At 37.4% G+C, this 12,312-nt stretch overlaps 1 protein-coding gene across 2 annotated transcripts in view; it reads left to right on the top strand.

The window, feature by feature from the left end:
• The first annotated feature begins 6,727 nt into the window (after positions 1 to 6,727).
• LOC6043155 (roundabout homolog 1) overlaps positions 6,728 to 12,312 on the top strand; it is a 268,131-nt gene continuing 262,546 nt past the window's right edge. For both annotated transcript variants that reach the window (XM_038251502.1, XM_038251503.1), the window contains exon 1: positions 6,728 to 7,792. The gene's annotated coding sequence lies outside the window, so the exon portion shown is untranslated. The remainder of the gene's footprint in view (positions 7,793 to 12,312) is intronic.

Genomic DNA, 12,312 nt, shown 5'->3' with positions numbered 1-12,312 from the left:
ATAGAAAATCCAAGTTTCAAAATCGATAACAAAAACCCATAAAGTCACAATCATCACCAAGGACGCACTACCAGCAGCAGCTGATAGTGGCCCTGGCCAGCCACTTTCCGCACACTTGGGGGGAAACCCCACCCGGGAAAATCAGAGGGACTCCCCTCTTCATAGAAAGAAAAAAAAAACCCTCGAAAAGGATCATGTGCCATAGCTCAAGTGTTTATCGAGAGTGGAAAGTGTCCTTTTTCAGCAATTTTCTGTACACACAAACGCACACATCTTGTCAGGAAAGAGCCAGTAAAGTGGTGACCCCTTGAGGAAAAAAAGGGGGGAAAACTCTCCCCTTTCCCACGATTTTCTCTCACTAAGAAAAATAAACATTCAATAAATCCTGTTATCGTGTTTAATTTATTGTTTTCCTTATGTGTGGAAGTTGTTTTCATTTCGGTGTTGGCCTTTGCTGGCAGCACTGCCGGTTTTGGTGTTTTATTTCCTCGGACTTTTTATCGTGTCTCTAAAAAATAGTGGGAAGTAGGAAGGCTTTCGACGCAGTCAACAATCATTTCTGGGAAAAAGAAAACTTTGCTGGTAGGCGGCCACTTCAACGGTTTTCGAAGCGGAGCCTTCTCGTGTTGTTCTCTGGGCGATTCGAATAGCTCGGGCTGGAAAACATACTTTTCCACTTTCGTTGCTTGAATTTCAATGTGTAGAGGCTGAGTTTCGTGAGAGTGAATATTCCAGGAAAGGATAATATCACTTGTTTGTGACTGGGAAATTTCGGTTGTTTACTAGGGAAAACGATACTTATTGTAGCTGAGAAATGCGAGTTTTCTTTATTCTTAGAACAAAATAAAATAGGACAATCAGAACAAAAACGATTCACTGGAAAATGTTCATAAAAAATTACAAGAATAAAATAGATTACTTTGATGAACATCATGGAAACGAAGAAGAGTTCAGTAGATATCTGAAGTTTTCTTTTGAAAAGGTCCAATAAACCAAATTTGTTTTACTTAAGATTTATTAAAAAACACCAAAAATGCAAATATGAAAAAATCGAGGCTGGAGACAAAAACATTAAATAAAATATGCCTTGGCCTATGGTGTTCTTGATGGTGCTGCTAACAGCCAATAAAATGAAACATATTTAAAAAAAAATATTTTTGCTCTTATCTTGACCTGGGTGAAAGCTCAAGGAAGTAATATTGAAGAAAAATAAAACGAAAAAAATCACTTAATTTTTAGAAAAAATGGATTTTTGCTTACAAGGTCAAGGTAACTGTAAATAATTGCATATTCTAGATTCAGTCTCATTACAGCAATTTTTTTAAATATCTAAAACAGTTGGTGATTTTTTACCCCGATTTAGGATAAGGCAATAAGACAAGCACTTTACTTTTACTATATTCTGACTTTCTTATTAGAACATCATATTTAACCAAGTGACGATAAATATATATTAGGGTGGTCCAAAACCGGGCTTACTCGGGGCTACCCCCTGAAATCAAAGATTGAGCCAACACTAGGCTTTATTCCAAATCCAAATTCCAAATCTAATCGCTTGAAGTTTGTATAGGAAAAATCGTCAAAATGTATAGAGAACTGCAACTGTTTCAGTTTTTTACCTGTGGAGGGCGCAATAGTCGTCCAATCTTTATCAATTCTCAGATGTAGGACCTTCATTAAATTTGGCACAAATTTCCCGAAGACACCATATTTAAGGATTTTTTGCTGACAAGTAATTAGCTTCTGAAAATCTAAATTTTTAGGCAGACGATTCTTAAAGATATCTTTGATTTTAGGTGGTAGCCCCGAGCAGTGTTGCAAAAGAGTGATAAAAAAGCTATCAATAGATTATCTCTGCACCAAAAATATCCGAGAGTATAGCGGCCGTCACTGTAGCTTGTGAGATCTCTTCTTGTGTCTCGTGATTCCCAGCGATGTCATTCTCTGTCTATCACTCCTCCCCTTTTCCTCGACTATGCGCTCTCACCGCTGAGTCTCTCAATCTCTCCGAAAACTGCAATGAGAGAACGCGAGATGGCGATTAGGAGCCGACCACGCATGACGTCCTGTTAAACTGCGTTTGCGAAATTGGTTTTGTGGCGGCTTTTGTGGTTAAACGCTGTTGTGGTAGCATGATCGTGGAAGCGGGAATGAGAGAGAAAAGGAAAATGTCAATCGCGAGTGGGTAAACACGAAAACGTGTTCGGCTATGTTCGGCGCTGAGAGTTTCAATGAAGAGAGAAGAGCTGTTGTATTTGAGGCATGAATATTCAGGCGAGATAATTGTAGTTGCTGAGAGCTGATACTTTGATATTTTAACAACCCTGGCCCCGAGTAAGCCCGGATTTGGACCACCCTAATATATAGAAGAAAAAAGAAAAAAAAAAACATTTAAAAAACAAATAAAAATCTGTAGGCTATACAAAAAGGTAGGGAGGGTAGGATTTTAAAAGAAAATTTTGTTTTTTTTTAAATATACCCATAAAAAACAAAACCATATTTATCGCAAAAACTAATACCAAATGTGCCAAATTCTGAATTTTAATGAAATATTATTTGTTTAGGTTTGGAAAAAGCTGAAAAATCAAAAATAATGAATCAATGTCAAAATTAAATTGCATTTTAAAAGCTTTTATGTGAAATTTTTATACAGTTGCGAAAAAGAAATTTGTAGAGAACTTCAAATTTATTTGTATTTTTTTTTTATTTGATCCTCTGATTGTTAATAAATAAAAAAATAAAATTGAAATTACAAGCCAAGGTTTCAACACTTGGATAACAAAAGTGTTTTAAATTTGCGATAGAAAACTTGGTGGGGGGCTGAACATTGGTATTCAAAAAAAAAATTAAAATGTTTTTATGGGAGTTCAAACATGCTAAACATGATTATTTTATTTTTTTTAAAAAAAAAGGCCGTTGCCAATATTTTTCAAAGTAGGCCCGAAAAATCAGGGCCAAAAAATATTGTTTCGAAAAAAAATATGCAGAAAAATGCATTGCAACTGGCTTTTAGTACATAGATTAAACTTTAATTTTCATAAAAATTTAAGTTTTTCGAAAAAAAATATTATTTTTTTGCCCCTGATTTTTCGGGTGACTTTGAAGGGGGAAGGGTGCCATAAACTCTGAAAAATATCAGCAACGGTCTTATTAGCAAACAAAATTCGCTGAGTTATATTTTTTAAGGAATGGTTATTTAAAAAATGAAAAAATATAAATACATCATTTTTCGATGTACAATCAAATTTGGAAAAAATATTGTTTTTGAGTAAGAGCCTCTTTAAGACCAATTTTGAGTTGCGTTTTATAATTCAGAAAATTGTGGTACCCAAACATGTATAGGTCATCGCTGAAATTTTTAATATAATTATCGCAATTTTAGTGAAAAAATGTGACGCAAAAATGTCCGAGGAATCCGACAAAAACATTAGCAAACATAGACTCTTTGGTCCAGACACAGCCAAAACGGCAATTTTAAGTTTCACAAGCCCTAGTCTATGTTAGGCTAGATTTTTGAAACCTCTTTTTTTACTTATCTCTTTTCATTTTCGTATCAGACACTTAAAATCGGTTGAAATGACGGGTAGTTATGATTTTTTGAAGCGAAAATCGACGAAAATTGCAATTTTTGGGACCACCCTTGCACGGCGTTGGTCACCCTAATAGCCAAACAAAAAAATACGGGTCTAATTATTTCGGCCAGGGAACCCCTACAAAAATGTTGAGTCCGATCCGAGCACTTTTGTTTTTTCCATGCTGTTTTCGTGGGGAATTGCTGAATTTTCTTTCTAAAATTTGCTGATCTCTATGGAAAAAGTATTTCAAAATCAATAATAACAATAATAACAAAAATGTGTGACTTGTTTTTAAAATTTGCAGTTTGAGTGACACTTAACAAAACTAACTTTTTTTTATTTTTTTTTTCATTTAGCGAATTTCTTTTTAAAAAACTAACATAATCCACCTATGTGGTTGTTGCCTTCCTCACTTTTTACCAACATTTGGTGATGTGATGGGTTTGAACACAAATTCTATCTATCTTCTATATATATATACAAAATTTCGACGGTTTTGTTCGAACGCGAATCAATTCAACACGGAACGTCCGATCGAGGTGCTGGATTTTTTTTTTTTTGAAAAGGTCCAATAAACCAATTTTTCAGTTTTGCTTTCTGGATGTTTTAAATACCTCTGACTCAAGGCGGTTTCAAAAACACCCAAAAAGCAAAATACTTGAAATTTGGTTTATTGGACCTTTTCAAAAAAACTCCAGAAATCAAGTTTTGATCGCAGGAGGCTGAATAAGCAAAAAAGTCAAAAACGTCAACAAACGAAAAAAGGCAGAACGAAGTTTGTCAGGTAAGGCTTGTTTCTCAATAAAGAAATACAAAAATGTCACTTAAGTAGTCATAACTTGAGACAGGGTTGCCAGATCTTCAATGTTTTGGACTCATTGGAAAGGTCTTTCGATTACCTATCCAACGATGGATAGGTAATGATGGATCCGGACACAGTTTACATACATTTAAGTGAGATCCGGCATCAAAAAAGTACATAAAAATCACTTAAGTGGTCATAATATGATACAGGGTTGCCAGATCTTCAATGTATTGGACTCATTAGAAAGGTCTTTTGATAACCTATCTAACGATGGGTTGGATAATGGATCCGGACATAGTTAACATAGATTTAAGTGAGATCCGGCATCAAAAAAGTACATAAATATCACTTAAGTGGTCATAACATAAGGCAGGGTTGCCAGATCTTCAATGTATTGGACTCATTGGAAAGGTCTTTCGATAACCTATCCAACGATGGGTTGAATGATGGATCCGGACACAGTTTACATACATTTAAGTGAGATCCGGCTGCAAAAAAGTACATAAATATCACTTAAGTGGTCATAACTCGAGACAGGGTTGCCAGATCTTCAATGTTTTGGACTCATTGGAAAGGTCTTTTGATTACCTACCCAACGATGGGTTGGATAATGGATCCAGACATAGTTTACATACACTTAAGTGAGATCCGGCATCAAAAAAGTACATAAATATCACTTAAGTGGTTATAACTTGAGACAGGGTTGCCAGATCTTCAATGTTTTGGACTCATTGGAAAGGTCTTTCGATAACCTATCCAACGATGGGTTGAATGATGGATCCGGACACAGTTTACATACATTTAAGTGAGATCCGGCTGCAAAAAAGTACATAAATATCACTTAAGTGGTCATAACTCGAGACAGGGTTGCCAGATCTTTAATGTTTTGGACTCATTGGAAAGGCCTTTCAATTACCTACCCAACGATGGGTTGGATAATGGATCCGGACATAGTTTACATACATTTAAGTGAGATCCGGCATCAAAAAAGTACATAAATATCACTTAAGTGGTCATAACTTGAGACAGGGTTGCCAGAACTTCAATGTTTTGGACTCGTTGGAAAGGTCTTTTGATAACCTAACCAACGATGGGTCGGGTTATGGGTCTGGACATAGTTTACATACATTTATGTGAGATCCGATTCGCAACTCTGACACTTTTTTATACTTAACTTTTGAACTACCTATCGGATCTTCAAACAATTCAATAGTGCAGTATGGGGCACCAAACCGGATCGAATGCAACTTATTTGACTCAAATCGGATCAGCCAGTGCCGAGAAAACTTGGCAAGAATTTTGAGCACCAAGGGGAATACGCACACACATACACACACACACACAGACATTTGTTCAGTTTTCGATTCTGAGTCGATAGGTATACATGAATATAGGTCTACGAGCTGTTTTTCAAAAGTTCATTTTTCGAGCAGGATTATAGCCTTACCTCAGTGAGGAAGGCAAATCAGTTTTTTGAAAAAAAAAATCGAAGTGAATTGAGGGTCATGGCATGAAAAAAAGATTTAAAAAATTAAAAAAAACATGATGTTTTCTCATAATAGAATTCAAAGTAGCTATAACTCGAATATGGGGCTTCTTTTCAAATTTGTTAAGCAATTTTAGACTTATCATTTGTTTTTAGGGGAAATTCTTATATATTTGGTAGGTTAAGCAGTAGCGTTCCATCCAATTTGCTGATTCGATGATTTTTCGTACGTAAGGAATCGATGGACAAACTTGATAAGCTTATCAAAAAATCAAATGGAAAGTTGGCAATTCTCCGCTAACTCACACGACATCGGAAAAAATTGTCCAGACCGCTCTTCGATTTCGAAGAAACCTTGCTTTAAATTGTCAGTTTGTTCCCTAAAAAAATTACAAAAAAGTCCTTTTGACACAAAATTTTCAAATCTTCACCTTTTTACGCTGCAAATTTGTTAAAAAACATTTTTTTTTAATTTAAAAAAATGTGGACTAGAGTTGTATAAAAATAGAAAACTAATTCGCTTAAGTTAAAAATTAAATTAACGTTACATCAATTCCATCCACCAAATTCCCCACGCAACATCACTACCACCGCGCAACATTCTCTCCAAACTCCAGCAAACGCTAACGCTTCGCTCTGCATCAACGCTCTCTCTCTCGCAACAACAACCGCTTCGTCCAATTCCAGCAACACTTCTTGACGAAACTCTCTCCCTTCAACACTGGCTGTGTTTTTCTGTTCTCCTTCAAACCGGCTTCAACGTGCGTTCCCCGTGTCTGTTTTGATTCAGCTTCGCCGCTCTCCTCTCTCACGACGAGCTCGGTCATCTGGTAGACCCGAACGCGCTCGCACCGGGGGCGGCTCAATCCTGTTCCGTCGTGCGAACCGCCAGCCAGTACTGTGCGTGACGGCTAGCTTGACACATTCCGCGGCCGGGTCTTGCTGCCGTTTGACTTTCCGGGTTTCTGTTCGCGTCGAGTGTGTGGTTCTTCGGTGTTGTCGGTTCACGGTTCCTCTTCTTCCCCGGTGTGTGGTTCGCTGGATGTTTGATTAGTCTCGGGCCTTCTTGGGACGTCGCCAGCGTTATCTCGAGGGTTCGTCGGAACCGCCGGAGGGGGAAGGCAGGTGTTGCGACATGGTTGACTGTTGTTGGCTCTGATCGGCATCAGCTGTTCCGGTCAACGCTTGCTGCGGTACAGAAAGACTGCTGCGCCGAGATTGTCGGTGCAGCGGATGCAGAATTCGACGCTGGGTGTTGTGTTGGTTTTGCGTGAGGTTCTGCTGAACAAGCCAGAGCCGCAACTACAGGAAGAGAGGGAGTGCAGTGTGTCTAGCTCCGTGCTCGTCGTGTTTTATTAATAGATATTTATTGATGATACACGGTTGATAATTTAATAACCGGCAAAGCCGACGACGAAGAATCGGCCGTGTTCAGTGCAGCGAAACGGGTGATTCAGCGCGAAGAAGTGTGAACCCAGTAATTGAAGGCTCGTCGGCGGCAACTACAGCCAGATGTAACAGAGAGGGCGCCGCACCAAAGGCTGTACATCTTCGCCAAGTGAACGTGGTGTGGTGTGCTGGCACACAAACTCACACACGAAGTGTGATGTTATTTTTAAGTGAATGAAAAATTGGAAGCAATTTGGCCTGCTCGTTGAGCGCGAAGAAGAAGAAGCTGACAGGCATGTGAAAGAGTGTGCGCGTGTGTGTCAGTGCTGCTCGGGAACGATTTAATTGTCAAAATAGAAATTAGGTGGATGAAATTCGACTAATTGGAGAATAATTCAAGTGGACAACGGATAGCCGCAACAGAGAGAGGATTCGGCGGCGGCGGCTGTTCAACGTAGGAACAACTGGTGCGTGTCGGCGGAATCGCTCGCGACTTGTCATCGCAGCAACCGCAGCGAGCGAGCAAAAAACTCACCGGTGAGTGATAGTTAGTGAAATTATCACGTCGTTAGCTTGAGGATTGAGGAATTGTTTTTACGCGATCGAAGCAGGCCTGCTTCGGACGTGAGGAATCTGGAGAAAATTGATTCGGCGTGGTTTTTATTCGCGATTTGCGGATAATTTGGGATGGCGCGTGCGGGTTCGAATTTGAAGCGGAATTAGCAACATCTCGCTCCGGTTTGAGGTGATCGAGTCGGATTGATTGGTTTTGTTCGTTGCTCTGAAATGATATCAGGTAGCGCGGATCGGTCAGCGGAGTGGAACAAGCGCGTGAATTATGTCATGATATGTGGGTGGTTATCGAGACGTGTGCGATAGCGTGTGGGGGAGTGATGATTTTTCGGTGCGATTATTGGTTATGTGAAACCGATTCAAAACGTGATTTTGAGCTATTTGAAGTTGTTGTGATCTGAATATTAAATATAAATTGAGGTATTAGATACGATTTTCAATTAATTTGAAACAAGATGATGTTTGACCATAGATAACAATAGTTATATATTTTGGTTACATGTATCTTGGTAGATTGAATTATTTAGACCCACCTATTTTACGTTTATCGTTTTAAAGAATCATGGCCTCGAGCTGACAGAATAATTGTATACTTCACGGACACAAGGAACACTGTTCGAGATGGCCGAGAGAATTATGCCCTCGAATTCAAAAATTTCGAACTTCAAAAAAAAAAATCACCCGTCTTAACAAAAAAAAAAGAGTGTCTCACTACGGGAATCGAACCAGTAACCTTGAACATACTAACTCGATGACTTAACAACCTCGGCCACCTTCAAACAATTTCTTAGTAAATTTACAATGGGGCGTAACCACAAACTCATCGTAAACAATCACTAGAGCAAGTGAAATAGACTGTTTGTTTACATCCAAAGTTACGCCATTTTAAAAATTACTACCGAAGTATCGGGAGATTTTCTTCAATTTTTAGATATATTTTTGATGGAATTGTAATTCTTTTTGAGCTGTGTTCAAATATATTTAACGGTACACATCAAGCAGAGCTTTTACACCAAGATGTTTGTCACTGAAATTTTAGTATCTCCAAAACTACAGGAGCTATCGATATGATTTTTGATTCATCCCCTAAAGTACTGTTTACTAAACAATTTACAACAAAGTTTGGTTATTTTTAAAATAAGATTGTTGCAGGATTGGGTCCGTAAGTTTGACAATTTTGGAAAAAGATGACAAAAACTTCGTTTGTTGCTGTGTACTTTTAAAGGTCAATATATTTTTAGAAGTTTTTATCCCCAAACCTCTTTGTCATAACAAAATTAAAGTAAATATTTTTTCTGAAAAGGTCAAATAGTTCCCAATGCAACAACATGTAAATCAGTTGAAAACGAATTAAAAGTTTATATCTTCATGTATCTAATTTTTTATTTATTTTTGGAACACAGGTTGAAAAGATGTGAAATTTCAGGGGAAAAAATACATTCTCAGATATTTTCGTTTATTTTTTGACAAAAGCATATCTGTTATCATTTCTGTCCCTCAGCTCTTGCCGTGGTCATTGGGGAGAGGAGGGGCATGCGTTTTAGAAATATGCTAAAGTCTCAAAATTGTTGATTTTTTAAAAAAACAATATTTTGCTCTAAGATTTTTAGAGTACGTTCTTACCCTGAGGTTAGGTCGTTAGCTCGGTCCTGGTGTGCAAGTCGTCTCCCTGAGATAAAACAAAAACCTGACTCGGTGGAGTCGCTGGTCACCAGCTGGGCTCATGATCCAAAAGGTCGTCAGTTTGATTGCCAGGATGGATGTAAGCATGTTACCTGACTTGTTTTCTTGTCAATAAGGCTAGTACAATTTTTATTTATTATTTTGTACCTTGAAAGGAGAACAAACAGCTTAATAGCTCAATTTGCAATTTCAAACCAAATCTTTGAAAATTCTAAAAGTTTTACAAAATGCTTCTTCAATTTTTCAATTGCGAAAATTTTATTACCCAAAAATGTATAGGTCATCGCTTAACTTTGAAAGTTATCGCAGTTTTTCCATTTTCGAGTTTTACGCAAAATTTCCGGGAAATCCTTTGAAATTATTTTCAGACCTAGGCACTTTGGTTCGGACCCTGTCAAACGACATTTTAATGTTTCATAAGACCTTTTAAATTGTTAGGCTAGATTTTTAGTTCCAGCATTTTTTTTATTTGAAAGCCCTACTATTCACTATTCATTTGCGTCTAAATATAAAGAAGTCATGATTTTTTTTAAATATTATTTTTCGTGAAAATCAACTGAAATCGCAATTTTGTGACCACCCGAACGTGTTTCGGTCAGGGAACCCAAAGTTATTAAAAAAAACCCCAGACTTCAGTCTTGAAATTGATTCTGATTCATCAGCATTTTACAAAGCAAACATATTTGATTAATTTTTGACACGGAACGGAAAGTCATCGTATAGTTTTATCTTTATTGAGTGCTTCAGTTCAACAATAAGTCCCAGCTCCTAATCCAAACCCTTCCCATTTCACACAGCTACCTTAAAATTCATCTGATGACTTTGTCACGTCGATACAAATCTAAATTGTTTAATCGAGGTGACTGGTTTTTATTCTCTCTGCTCACTCTGAATGTCCCTAAAAAAGTCACCAAAACAGCAACTAATTTTTCGTCTTCCCTTTTTGGGAGTTTTTCATTATGCCTTTTTTCAACTCTTCAGATTCTGCTACCAAATGAAAATAAGTTACCAAAGAAAAAAAAAATTGTCGTGAGTAACGCGGTATCAATGAATATGAACAAAAAAAAACAAGATTTGTTAGTCTACTAGCAGTGTGATAAAAATTTTCTTAATTTAACAAATAATAATTTGTTAAAAAATATTTGTAACTAAAAAAACATAAAAACAAAACCTCCACTTTACAATTTATTTTAATTTTTCGAATGCAAACCACAAATCTGGAGTGGTATCCGATATTGATCTCCAAAATTCCGGGACAGTTTTTCGGGTCCCGTTCAAAACAAAAACAAAAAAGTACCTTTTTCGTATCTGAGACCAGGCTCTCACCCAGCCAGGTGCGAGAGAGACAAAACGTTCAAATTAATTGAGTTTCGGTGATATTCATCGCATGAAGAAAAAACAAAGTTCGATGAAGTTTTGAGGCAAAGGGTTCAAGCTTTTGGGGTATGGATTTCATATTATGCAGCTAATTTTCGGGGTGCTCAAATTTACACAGTCACGGGCGGCCCTCCACCGGGCGATAAGGATCAAACGGGTTAGTCACGACCCCAGACCGTGGACCCCGTCCGGACGCCACGTGGAAGTGGAAGAGTTGCCACGGTCGCGCTAATTGTGTAACATGCGAGTGTCTGTTTGGCTAGGGCACGTGGCCGAATGGAACCCGTGGCTACTCTCTACTGGGGGCTGTTGAAAAGGAAGTTGCGACGTGGAATGATTAATGGTTCTGGAATTAATGCAGCGCGCGAGCGGTCGTTAGCGGCTGGTTGATTTTGGGCGGAGCAATAAGTTGATCTGAATCATGGCCGGGAAACAATGATTGGGCGAATTGTTGATTAACTGACCGGCGCGCTTGTGGAGGTAATGTCTCGGAACTGGAAATCTTGTGCAAGGAGGATTACAAGAGTTTTACTTTTGATTAAATAACCTAGATCATCATTCCTATTGTCGTTAATTAAACATGCTGTGATTTCTCAGTAACCCAAGTCATTCCAAAATCTCATGAACAAATTCTTTCGTGGTTCTCACATTCATGAACTTAATTCACGGTTTTGAGGATTTTTTCTTTCTGTGTAGTTTAATGTTTGGAAAGACTCAGAATAACAATAAATTAACAAAATTATTTGCTCAACCATTCATTTTAGTAATCAATCGGATTAATGCAAAGTGCAAAATCAAATATTCAAAATCTAAAATCTGAAACAAACCAAAACATTTTAAAAAATACGACTGTTTTGAAATTTTAAGTTGTTATGAAAAAAGAGTTAATTTCCCGAGAACATCAAATTAATCAGAAAATCCCTTAACAAAGTTACAGATTTTTTATTATTAACATTACCAATTATGAAAAGAGCAATTCCAGCTCAAATCAGGAATTTTTCTGATACTTTTGTACCCGACCCTCTCCGATTTCAATGAAACTTTGTAGACATGTTATCCTAGGCCTATATAAGCCATTTTTGTGCATATGGAGCAAATAGTACTCGAGAATAACATTTGAGAAGGGCGTAAGGTATTTAAATATTTTTTGTATTCTGTAATTTAAAAATTACTGTATCTCGAAGCCGTTGCGTCGTATCAAAAAGTGGTCAAAGTCAAACTTGTAGGAAATTGGACGGGCTTTCTGAAAAAAATACACTGAAACAAAAATACACGCCACATCTATGAGATTTTTTGATTTTTAAGTCTAAAACTTAAATTTGAAGGTGATGTCACGATTTTTTTTCGTTCAAAATTTTTGAGGAAATAGCCTAAAATGTTACTAAAAGACTGACAAAAAATGCAGGATGGTATGTCTCTCCTAC

This window comes from Culex quinquefasciatus, chromosome 2 (genome assembly GCF_015732765.1).
Source record: "Culex quinquefasciatus strain JHB chromosome 2, VPISU_Cqui_1.0_pri_paternal, whole genome shotgun sequence".
In the NCBI taxonomy this organism is placed as follows: domain Eukaryota; kingdom Metazoa; phylum Arthropoda; class Insecta; order Diptera; family Culicidae; genus Culex; species Culex quinquefasciatus.
Note: the sequence above shows the minus strand (reverse complement) of the source record. Positions and strands in the feature narration are given on the sequence as shown.